This window comes from Suncus etruscus, chromosome 19 (assembly GCF_024139225.1).
Source record: "Suncus etruscus isolate mSunEtr1 chromosome 19, mSunEtr1.pri.cur, whole genome shotgun sequence".
Taxonomy (NCBI): Eukaryota; Metazoa; Chordata; class Mammalia; order Eulipotyphla; family Soricidae; genus Suncus; species Suncus etruscus.
The window spans coordinates 18527901-18539464 of record NC_064866.1 but is presented as its reverse complement, the minus strand read 5'-3'; the positions used below and the strand labels follow the sequence as shown (position 1 = coordinate 18539464).

At 33.1% G+C, this 11564-nt stretch overlaps 1 non-coding gene across 1 annotated transcript; it reads left to right on the top strand.

Annotated features, from left to right (window-relative positions):
* Positions 1 to 104, top strand: LOC125997722 (U6 spliceosomal RNA). Its single transcript, XR_007491753.1, has one exon. It is a non-coding gene; the product is annotated as a U6 spliceosomal RNA (small nuclear RNA).
* Positions 105 to 11564: the final 11460 nt, after the last annotated feature.

The window sequence follows — 11564 nt, the reverse complement described above, 5'->3', positions numbered from 1 at the left end:
TCGCTTCGACAGCACATATACTAAAATTGGAACTATTCAGAGAAGATTAGCATGGCCCCTGTGCAAGGATGACAAGCAAATTCACAAAGAAGTCCTAAAATACATCAGAATAGAATAAAACCCCATTTTTCCCTCAGCAAAATTGCTGCCATCTACAATTTATAGAAATGGGATGATGACAGGGTGTCCATAGACCCATCTTATGTATATATTCTGGTGCTTCATTACTTAAAGCACATACAACTTGCCGATGTATACAACTTACTGAAGCTAATGAAAGTTTCAAAATTTTACTGGGAATTGGACAATTTTGGGAGATGGTCCAGCATTTATGAGGACACACCAGAGTGAAGAATACTACAGTACCAGCAATTTAAAAAGAATCAAGACACATGGAATAGGTTTCATTTGCTTATTAACTAATATAGCTTCAAGGCTTGTCAAAAGAATTTCTGCCTCTGATCTCACACCTAAATTAGCACATCTTACGACATGGCTAAATGTTTTTCAAATGAAAAGAACAAAGAGAGAAGTTGCTTTGGAGTGTATTTATGTTTTGAAAAGAATGAGCTCTATATAATTTAAATAAAATCTACTAGCAATGCTAGTAGACACATTTTGATGACCAGAGAAGGAAGCTTTTCAACCACCCAGGGCCACACCCAGCAATGCTCAGGGTTTATTTCTGGCTTTGCACTCAGGAATCTCTCCTGGCAGTGCTTGGGGACTATATGGGATACCAGGGATTGAATCTGGTTCAGTAGCATGCAAGGTAATTGTCTTTTCTGCTATATTATTGTTACACACACAGCACCACCAGCCAAACGTTCATTTTTTTTTTTGTTTCTCTCTTTAAAACCATGTTTTTGATATGTGGAGATTAAATCACTACTCTAAAAAAACTAGTGTAGTTTATTCTTAAAGAGAAAGTGTCGGGGCCGGAGATATAGCATGAAGGTAAGGCTTTTGCCTTGCATGCAGAAGGACAGTGATTCGAATCCTGGCATCCCATATGGTTCCCTGAGCTTGCCAAGAGCGATTTCTGAGCTTAGAGCCAGGAGTGACCGGTCCCTAAGCTCTGCTGGGTGTGACCCCCAAACAAATCAACAACAACAACAACAACAACAAAGAGAGAATGTGTCTATGATCCTTAAGGCAAAAACTTAAGAGAGACTCTCAAAGTGGCCTGAAGTAAAAATAAATGAGTTCACCTGATGGATGGAGATTTGAATATTCAAGAGAGGAGCTATTCTGGAAAAAATCAAATTCTGTTTTCGTCATGCCAATCCAGGAAGATAGGACTGCAAAGTTGTTAAGGAAAATTTTGTTCTGGAGGACTACGTCACAATGTTAGGAATCTACTTTGAACTTGTCATTGTTATGGAACTTTAAAGAACAGAATTTGATTATGATATTGAGAAATAAGGTACCTTCTAATTTGTTAGTCCCCAAATTGCTACTGCTGCAGCCATTTCAGACCACTGAGCGAATCTTAGGTGATCTGAGCTAATCTGGAACTGTGGAAAACCGAACTGTGGCAGCAAATGGAACAAAATGTCACAAGTAAATAGACTTCTAAAACTTTCCTGGTATTGAAAATTGATTAAACCATTTGAGATACAAGTGAGCTACCGGAGTCCTTGACCTCTCTAGAGTAGTGATTGGTGAACCACAACCTCACAGATCAAATCCCACCTACGTCTATAAGTGGTTATATTGGAACATGACCAGACATCCTCTTCCTGCATTGTGTGTGATAGAATCTTGTTGCAAGGGCAAATATCCTGACTCAAAAATTCTGAAATATTTTTCAAGGTCTCTTTTACAAAAAAATAATTATGCCCCCTGACAGTCAGTAGCTTTTTAAATTATTCTTCACTTCATCTATTTTAGTATTCACAGATTCTAAATTTCATCATAAGGTTTGTTCAGGATCAATTGTGGCTAAATTTCCATTCTCCACAATGACCTAGGAAATTTTCTTCAGATCACCATTTTGGACAAATCTTTCCGTATATAAACTCTTTAAATTTCTTAAAACTATGCCAGTATTTCTCCAAGTGTATAATACTGTACTTTTCTCAATGGAGGGTGTAGGTAAGAACAATCTTGGTATAGTGGTATATTTGGAAAAAAAAATTGGTGACTACTATTTTTACTCACTTAAAGAAAATAGATTTCCATGGGAACACTAATTTTTTTCCTGTCAAGGGAATGAAGGCCATATAAATTTGGGAAGTATTGTTCCATACCCACAGTAGTAGCTAGTGGTAGACTCTTTTAATTGCCATCTATAAAATGAGAATTTATAGAGCATGGTGATTTTTCTACATGACTTTAATCTCATGAATAACATGAAAACAAAAAGAGAGTATAAAGTTCACATTTTAAAAAGATTTGACAGTGATAAAATATTTTCTAGTATACCATACATACAGTAATGTTTTTAATATTATATTTAAATTTCAGGCGTTCATTATAGTTTGCAAATAGTATTCAGAGAAAAATTTAAATGATAAAATGTCATAAAATGGCAAAAGTCACTTTACATATATAGCTGTATTCAATTTGTGCTGAATTCTTTCAAGATATTTAAAATGGCATGCAAATTAGAGTAAATTGACGAATATTTTAGAAAAAGCAGATGGAAACTCGGTCTTACTGTCATTTGGACACTGTAGTGAACTGCTCTATTGATTAGATTTAATAAAACTAATGTTATATTCCATTGTTGATCAATTACTTGTAATTTTTACTACATATTTCAGAACTGTGTACATAATAATATACAAAAGGCATCTGTGAATATATGTATACATATCTCCAAGTGAAAGATACATTTATGATATATCGACTTAGTTATAATAAATAAAATTTGAAGAAAAATTGAATAACTACACAAATATTTTTTAATAAGTAATTACTATTTGGTTCTAATCCAGGTGTTGATCTAGGTAGTAAAACTACAGAGATAAAAGACCTCATTTCTGTATTCAACAAGTCCATGTTTTACTAAAAGAAGTTACGTAAAATCATGCACTTAGTCCCAACACCCAGACGACTCAGCAACAGTCTGCACGTAGGGCAGCTCGCTCCGCATTTAATGGTATGCTGAAACTAGAGGATGCTCCACATCAGCCTGTCATCAATGAAAGAAATGCACATAACCCAGAGTCTTTAAATATAAGAATCTGATACCAACAATAGCTTAAGTGTGAAAAAGTTTCACAGGGACCACGGAGAATGTCTCAGGATGGACGGACTGGTATGCCTGGAACCCAGAGTTGGTCTTATGCCAATAAACTTCTGGGGTGTGGCCTTTTTGTAATCAGGTCAAGGATTTTTTTTTTCATTTTCCCCATTTTTCTGGACCTATGCAAACAACGGCTATTGCCACTATCACACCTTTACTATATTTTTTTACTCTTATCCTTTAAGAAAAAAAAATACAACTTACTTAACTTAAAAACAAATAACTGTAGTAGAATGCCTGTCTCTAATACAGGCAGAGGATGGGAAGGGGGAGGGGGTAATGTTACACTGGGAAGGGGGGTGTTCTGGGTATGACTGTAACCCAACTATGATCATGTTACTTAGATAAAAAATATATTTAAAAAGATTTTTAAAAAAACCATGCACTTAGGACACAGATACTAAACTCAAATTTTTCTCATATACTTCTAAAAATATTTTGAATTTTATGCTAGTATTTTAGTTTTAATATTTATTTTACTTCAAATAATATAATGATGGTAGGTTCTAACCATTGCTAATATAAATAAATCTGTTGGTTCACTTTAGGTTATGTTTCTACAAAGAAAGTAAATACTACAATGATTTGTTATCGATCTTTATTAAAACAGCTGAAAAAATCGCCATCATTAATGATGATTCAGATGGCTCATATGGCACGGTTGCTAAGGACACACTTTCAAAAACAGACAAAATACAGAAAATATTCTTTTAATAGCATCAAACCCCTTGACAAGTTAATAAGGAAAAATATAGTCACTATAGCATTCGAACATCTCTAAGATACAAAACAAAATTGTTGACACCATATCATTTCTTAGTAGAGATAAGAGAATTCATTTTAATGGGTATTAGGGTAATTGAGTGGATCTGTTCTAGCAAAATCTACTGAAGATGATCTGTGAGTACTATGTCTAACTCAGGGACTGTCAAGGGTAGAGAGCTAACACAATCTAACCTAGTTATAGGGAAATAAATCAGAGAGATTTGAGTGTTTTAATTCTTATTTAAATATCTGAACATTTAAATAGAAAGTTATACCAAGTATAATATGATTTATCAGAATGAATTTATTCATATTTTGGGGGGATCCAGGTTTGGGCCAGTGTAGCTATTATCAGGGCTTATTCTTAGTTCTGTGTTTAGAGAACCATACTGACCATATGCAGTGACCCGGATTCAACATAGGTCAACTGGATGCAAGAAAATGCCTTACCCATTGTGCTATCTCTCTGGCCTATATTGTCAGAATTCCTCATTCCACTCTATGCACTTGTACTGGAGTCAAGAGAACTCTCATTTTACCAATACCTTAAATGATATAGAATGTTAGGTTTTGTCTCTTTAAGCTGATATAGAGATGTCTTTGAATACCATTTGAATCTTCATTTCTAGCCCTACCTCTATGCAAGAATCATTTTCAAGACAAAACTATTTTTCTATATATTTTTTATTTCACTCAAATAAACACATAAACACATTTTAAAAATGTACTTTTTGTTTATAGGTATAAATTCTATACATTACTTGGGGTGACTTTTCATTTATAATTTATACATTTTATATATTTATTTTTATATTTATATTTTTCATACATATTTTATATATTTATATTATATATAATTTATATATATATATAATTTATAATCCCAACACTGTAGTCACCTCACACTGAAATACTGTAAAAATTTATCAACTACTAACACTTCCTCTGTATCATCATATTTTACTGGCCACAGTGACTTGTTGAAATTGCAAAATTGAGTTTGTTATATGTACTGTGTATCATATTTTGAGGCCATAATATATTCAACAGTAAATACTTGTCAAATGTTCTCATTTTTATAAAAATGAGAATATCATCTCTATCAACTGAAAAGAGAAATACTTTTGAAAACTTTAATTTTATTCTTTAAATTCATGGGCATGAAAATATTCTTTGATAGAACTATATAATTTAATGTATTTGCCATTTAAACTCTCACCTTTTTCATTGTGTCATTCTTTCATTGACTTCCTCATTTTTCCACCACATAAGTTGAAACTTCAGGAAGGGATATAAAGTGTACTTGGCTCAATGTTTATTATAATTATTTTGCATTGATGTATTTGTTGGTTCCAACTCCCACATATTTAAGAAAAATAACCTACAAAATTAAGAGTTGTCATTACCCATATTTGCCAATCACATTTAAAGTTGCAAAATATTATATTTACATAAAAACAGAGATGATGCATATATATGCAGTTAATAAATTATAATGAAACTAAGAAAAGGACCACAATGTCACACAATATTGTTGGTACAGCAGAAACTATATATTTCTGCTTTTGTATTTTCTTTCATTTTGCACATTAATTTTGAGTCCTTCAATCTGTTTCATGTGAATTGTTTCATTTTCTAAAAAATTGTTTATTTCTGTTATGCTACTTTATTTTAGTGTATGATAATTCTGCAATCAGTAAGTAATAACAATGGTTTATATATGTGTTCCTGTTTAGTTCCTATTTCTTATTATTATAAATGATGCTTCAAATTCTATTTCTGCATGTACCCCTGTTATCTAGCATATATTAAGAATGAAAGTGCTGATTGTAGAATAAATCAATTTTACTACAAAATGCCAGTCTTTTTACCTGCTCTGTAATATAGTTATCATATAGTTATAATTAATTATATAGTTATTGCAGTTTATTGTAATATTACATTGTATTCCCTCTATGGCTAATGTAGGTGACCTCTTTTTCTTGTTTATTGGCTTCTTGATATCTTGTCTTAACAGTGTCTGTATTTAATTATTTTGCTCATTTTATTACATGGCTTTCAATTTTTCTTTTAACTTTAAAATTTTAATATTAAGACATTAATTTAAAAGTTATTCATACTTGAGTTTAGGCTTACTATGTCCCAGTACCAATCCTTCCACCTATGTTTAATTCTATCCCTCAGTGTCTCCCATTTTAGCTATTTAAAAATATACATTTTCTGGATATTGGTGTTCTTTTGTGTTGCAAACATAATTGTCCATTTAAATTTTTCTTTACGGATTCAGAGCAATAGTACAATGGCTAGGGTGTTTGCCTTGCTCATGACCTTGCCTTGAACCCAGGTTCAATCACTGATAACATCAGTCTCCTGAGCCCTCCAAGAATAATCCCTGAGGGCAGAAGCAGAACTAAGCCCTGAGCACAGTTGTGTGTGGCCCCCAAACAAACAAACAAATTATATATAAATATTTCCTTTTCTTTTTTAAAAACATTAATTAATATTATGCAGCTGTCAGGAGAGATGAAGTCATGAAATTTTCCTGTACATGGATGTACATGGAATCTATTATGCTGAGTGAAATAAGTCAGAGAGAGAGAAATGCAGAATGGTCTCACTCATCTATGGGTTTTAAGAAAAATGAAAGACATTCTTGCAATAATAATTTTCAGACACAAAAGAGTAAAGAACTGGAAGTTCCAGCTCACCTCAGGAAGCTCACCACAAAGAGTGATGAGTTTACTTAGAGAAAAAATTACATAATAATGAGAATGTATGAGGGAAATGGAAAGCCTGTCTAGATTACAGGCGGGATTTGGGTGGGGAGGAGGGAAATTTGGGACATTGGTGATTTTATTTATTATTTATTTATTTTATTTATTTATTTATTCGGATTTTATTTTCTACTCACTATGTTTATGTGTTGGAAATATCAAGTTCCTTCTATTTATGCCTTGATGTTGCTCATTTTTTTTCTTTGGACAATTTGGCCAACTGTCTATTTCTTGGAGATTATATATGATGAATGTTAGAATTCTTTTTTTTTTTTTTTTTTTTTGCTAGCTGAAATCTCAAATTCAGTATTACAGCATTGTTTTTTAAGTTTTAGTAGAACAAACACACTATTCCCTAAGAAGTTAAAAAACATGACAGTTTAGTCATTTACCCATCTGCGCTGGCGGTCAGTGTCCACTGAATGAATTTGTTCTAAATTTAGTGAAATAAATGGAAACACCCAGGATTTGAACCTGGAGCTAATAATATGAAGAAAGAAGACAAATGTGATTTTTCTTACTCTTTATTGTGGTGATTCTAGAGGCAGTCAATGTTCAGAAACAATTTCATTTATACCAGCAGCTGGGTCCAGTTTTTAGCATATTCTCAGCAGTCTAAAACAGATTATAGATTACAGTATCCCTCGACATTTTCAAAGATTTGTTATATTATTAAAATATTCACAGTTCTTTAACCTTCAGGACCTGCGAGTGGCTAGGCACTTGCCGCATAAACGGTTGGCCCGGGCTCTATTTTCACATTCCATATGGTCCTCTGAGCATAGCCAAGAGTGATTCTGGAGTGCAGAACCAGGAGTGGTGCCAAAACAAAAACCAAACAAACAAAACCAATTCTTCATCCAGACTTCATGTAGAACCCTCTGTCATGTGTCTTTTTAATCTCAAGTTGGGCAGAGAGGATGGATGCAGGGCAGAAGATGCATGCATGTTTCTTTCCCTTCCTTGAAGCTGGCTGACCTTGAAGTTTGCTTGAGCCAATTGAATGCAGCAGACTTGATGCTTTTCCAGTTCCAAATACAGACCCCTTAGGAGGCCTGGCATACTTCTCATAGTCTTGCAGCCTTTGAAAATCCTTACTGGTAATCCAGTTTTCGTCTGCTGACTGATCATTATTATATTGCCTTAGTGTATCTACAGACCACCAGAGGTAGAACCATGTTACTGGCAGTCACAGGCCCATAAAGCAGTCCAATCCAATTTGTCAAACCATAAAACTGTAAGCTAAACAAATGAGTGCCGCTAAATTTTGGAATGATTCATGACACAATAAAAGCCATTTCACTGTAATGATGTAGTTTGGAATTCACTCTGTAAATTCGTTATCACTTATTTCCAATGCCGATTTTCTGCCTGTCTGGTGATGCTATGAGATTTGCAAATACCTTTCAAACCTATTCCTGTTTCTTTTAAAATCAGTAAGAAATTTCTTCTGTTGCTTGCAACTAAGAATGCAAATAGATTTGAAATAAGCTGGAATTTTGGTATGCTAAAGTATTTTATTTCCCATATTTCATGTCGTTTTATTAGACTTTTTGTATTCCTAATAGCAATTATATCATCCAAATTTTTCTGAAGATCAGATTAAATAAATTTCAGTGAACAAAAAAAGATACTATTTGAGATTTTAAAAAGTTTCTTCATAAGTTTTCATTTTTTTCTGTCACATTTGATATATATATATATATATATATATATACCAAGTCTAATGAAAGATACAATAGTCATTAAAAAAAAGAAAATTAGAAGTGAAGAAAAGTGAATTTATTTATAGGTAATCTTAAGGGAAAGGCCAAGTTTAAATCTCTTTCATATAGTCTGACTATCAGAGAGCTACAGATGAATAAAACCATGATTTTTTTTTAAAAAAAGATAATAAGATGTGATTTATTTTAAAAATAAAGAAGAGAGAGAATGCAAGCTCAGAGAACTTCATCTTTCCAAGGTTTGGAAGTTCTAGAATTATGATGAAATTAATGTAGTTGGGCACATTGTTGTCCAGGTTTGCTTTAACATCAAATACCCCTAATGTTAAAATAAAAAATCATTTTAAAATGATCTTTTCTTAAAAAAAAAAATGATCTTTTCTTTCCTCCTGCACATAACAAAATATCATTTCCAAGAGATTGAGTTTCTTTGACCTATTTCATCTCTATGCTATTAGCCTATTTACATTTAATATTCCAATTTTTTACCTCTTCCCTCGAGTGTCAGGTCATTTAGTAGTTGTCCTTATTATTACAAAATCAGATTGATTTTACTATCATATTGAAGATTCCTGGTTTCAGAAACTAATGAATATTCTTCTCCATTGTGAACTTTTCTCAGAATGCCTCAATTTCTACCAATATGTTAATAAAATTATCCCTCATGCTGATATTAATCTGATGTTCTTTGGTTTGGTTTTGGTTTTGGGATACACCTGATGGTGCTCAGGTTCGAGTGACCATATAAGATTCCAGGGACTGACCTTAGTCAGCTGCATGCAAGGCAAATACCATACCCTCTCTGCTATAGTTCTGTATCTCAACCTGATGTTCTTATCACTTAGCAACAATGACTTTTTAGCAATGAACATTTTCATAAAACTAGGGTTGATTTTCATTTATTTTTAACACAATCACTAATTTGATAATGCCTTTATTGAGGAAATAAAGTACTTCTTTTCACCAAAAAGGAACAAAATATTTATTCTTTAAGGTGCCCCTAGATCAAGCTTTAACTTGATAAAAAATAGCTTTTTGAAAATCAAAAATGTAGTAACTAATTTGTTTCTTTAAAATTACTGCTTTTTAAATGAATATCCAACCTACTAACAGTCATTCAAAACCTACACATCTCAAAAGCAACAAAAAACTTATTATGGTGTAATGCAGCCACAGAAATATATTTTTCAGCATTAAATACTGTGATTAGAAACAATATGAAAATCTAGATCCAAGAACACATGCTTAGAACCCTTATTTTCCCTGAGTATCTTTACTTTTCTGTGCAGAGCATCCGGTAGTAACAATTCAAGAGGTCCTATATCTGTATATCAAAACTGTATGAAGTACATGCCCTGTAACCAATGAAAATGTCACAATACTCATGAACTTATTAGAGATCTCTACTTGTTTTTTTTGGGGGGGAGGGGAGTGGGCCACAGCCGTTGACATTCAGGGGTTACTCCTGGCTATGCTCTCAGAAATCACTTCTGTGTTGGGGGAACATATGGGACTCCGGGAATAGAACCATAGTCTGTCCTAGGCTAGCGTGGGCAAGGTAGATGCCTTACACCTTGCTCCACCACTCTGGCCCCTCTACTTTTTTTTTTTTTCAATTCAACAGATGTTTATTGAACAGTAACACATACAACCATGATCTAAACAAGATGAGTAGAATGGGATATAGAAAATAAAAAATAACTAAGTTCCTGTTCTTCAAGGAACTGTATTCTAACAGAAAAAGGTGAAAATTAAAATAGCACGCACCATTTTATTATGAATGTGATGGAGTGAAAAATAGAAAAAAACAAATGGACCTAAGAAAATAGAAAAAAACAAATGGACATAAGAATATGGAGAAGTGATGACTATTCTGTATATATATATTATATATGTCTACATAGGTCCATATATGCTTATATGAAAATCTAGTTTTAATGAAGTACAATAAACCATTTAGAATTTACTTTGTATGCTGAGAGAAATCCAGAGAAATATGTTCTTGCCCTTTTCCTCTCCCTGGCATGCTCATCTCTAAATTATTCACCTATTTTCTCCCTCACCTTTCCTCACCAGCTTTCAGAAGGAAAAAATAAATCACCCAAACAACAAACAAATAAAAAAGCATCAGAGCACAAAACAGACTACTTAGCAGTAATATAGACTACTTACCATTGTGTTACCTTTTCAAAAATTTGGAAAAAATGATTTCATTAGTGGACATTAATGGATGTTTATAAACAAATCACTACAAACCAAAATATTACTTAAAATCATGGGGATGGTCAGGTTGGCTCAAAACTTGGAGGTCTTTGGTTTTTTTTCTCTTTATTTTGGGTGCACACCTAGCAGACATCAGGGATGACTCGGTTCTGAGCTCAGAAATAACTATTGGAGGGGTTTAGGGGTCCACATATAGTGTTAGATGGTCCTGGGCTTTCTATATGCAAGGGAGTGTACAATCTCTCCAGTCTTACCTGGAGATCTTTGTTAAAGCTCCAAGAATTATGAAGATTTTTTTCACCTATGGCTGCTGTGCTGTATAACTCCAGAATGTTGGTCATGTACCCTTTATCCTGACCAAAACTGAGTGGGCATTTGCTTTCTGCCAATACAGTATTATCAAAAGACATATGGCATATATTTTGTAAAACCCATGCACAATTTGTCTTACATGTAAAGTTTTCTAGTATTTCTTTTTCTATAGCATTTTCCATTTCTTTTCATATTCTATTATAGAACTTATTTCGCTTCTGTAGAATTGCAAGTTTGCACATGATCTCATTAGCTCAGAAGTAGGTTACTTTGAGGACAGACATGGGGTATTTGCAATATTTGCTTTTTTCAGTCTTATGTAAACAATTGTTAAATTAGTACCTTGATATATTTTTGGAAATTAGAAATTTTAATTCTGTTGTTTTCACACAGCCCCTTTGTTGTTCTATGTATTCATTTTCTCACAGATTTCACAGTAAGGCAAGTGACAGAATATAATTAAGCATCAAGTAATCAAATGTCTCCAAAAACACTTGTGTTGCCACTTGGGTT